This window comes from Centruroides vittatus, unplaced genomic scaffold, assembly GCF_030686945.1.
Source record: "Centruroides vittatus isolate TY-2023 unplaced genomic scaffold, ASM3068694v2 contig_1213, whole genome shotgun sequence".
NCBI classification, from domain to species: domain Eukaryota; kingdom Metazoa; phylum Arthropoda; class Arachnida; order Scorpiones; family Buthidae; genus Centruroides; species Centruroides vittatus.
Window position 1 is genome coordinate 17,178 of NW_027120776.1, and position 1,465 is coordinate 18,642.

At 33.7% G+C, this 1,465-nt stretch overlaps 1 non-coding gene across 1 annotated transcript; it reads right to left on the reverse strand.

Moving 5' to 3' along the window:
* Window positions 1–895: 895 nt before the first annotated feature.
* On the reverse strand, window positions 896–967 carry TRNAH-GUG (transfer RNA histidin (anticodon GUG)). Its single transcript has one exon. It is a non-coding gene; the product is annotated as a tRNA-His (tRNA).
* Window positions 968–1,465: the final 498 nt, after the last annotated feature.

The following is a 1,465-nucleotide window of genomic DNA, read 5'->3' on the forward strand; positions in this document are numbered from 1 at the left end:
ATCTCATTAATTCATAACTGTACTTTTGTCCCGGCCGGAGATATAAAAATTTACATATTAAGGAATTAGTTTAGCTCCAATAGGGCTATTTTGAAATTCAAAGCGAAAATTCTGTTTAAATTGTGATAGGCGTACGTCATCTTGTTCGTTTAGATCGAAGCGCCTCCACGCTGTAAGAGAACAATAGACCGAGAATAACTCTAATCTGGTTAATATGGCTTTGCCTTCATACACCTTACACGTGGACTACCCCCTTTTTTTTCTTATCTCATAAAATGTAGTTGAGTTTCGGGATTACAAGATTGGGCTACAATCTCGACAAGTAGCGGATTGAGATATTTGTAGGCTACTTACTATCTTTGGACAACCTACTACTTTTTATGCCCTTTAAAAATAATTTGGGCCACATTTCGAAGAATTCTGCTTGACTTTTTATAAAACCTATTTAGCAACTTGTGAGGTTCTCGTGCGACACGCGCTGTTTACCGGCAGTTAATTTATTATTATTAATTTATGAAAGTAGTGTCCTGTATACCATTCGCTTAAAAAAATGAATGGGTTAGGTGGCAATTGGAATATTGCATAGAAATATATAAATTTTGGATAATTCGAAGTCGCAATTATTTCAATCCTTCGAATTTCGAATTAATGAGGATTTTCTATAATGAGAATTTTTGAAACATCAATGTTTTCATTAGCATTTTTATTGTCGTTGAAAAAAATACTCGACTAAAATACTTTTTTATTTGGAAATAGAAACAAAAATGTAGCTTAAAAACGTTTAAAAACTATTATTAAACGATATAAATAAAAACTCAAATGTAAAATTACGTATACAAACCGCATTTAAAAAGGACTTTAAAGAATTCGCCGTTATTAACTGCTAAAAAAAAAGTGCCGTGACCAGGATTCGAACCTGGGTTATTGCGGCCACAACGCAATGTCCTAACCACTAGACGATCACGGCAACTCCCACACGTCTCTAGATTCTTCTTATTCCCTATAAATATCTGAAGTCACTCGAGTGTAACAGAATGAAAAAATACGAAAAGTAGTTTAACGTGACGTTCGCAGAATACTACAGATATAGAATTAATCACATTTTAACATTTTAGCATCTCCTAGTGGTATTAATATATCAAATAATTTATTTTGGGCTGCAATTTCAGAAAATTGTACACTTATAAATTCCCACTGTCTTTTCTTAATCTCGAGAACGGAGTTAGGTAGACGAAAGATCAAACCAGATATGGAAATCTGAGGCAGGAATCCCCGATTAACTAACTACATAGGAAGTTCCGAAGCAAATCGAAAGTCACGTTATTTCAATTCAAATATTCCCCTCCCAAAAAAGTGTTAGACAGATGACCGACACGACACTATTAAAGGGAAAGTATGATATACAGGGACAAGTCACTACTGATTTGAGGTTGAGAGCATATATTTCAAATGAAATAAATTTAAA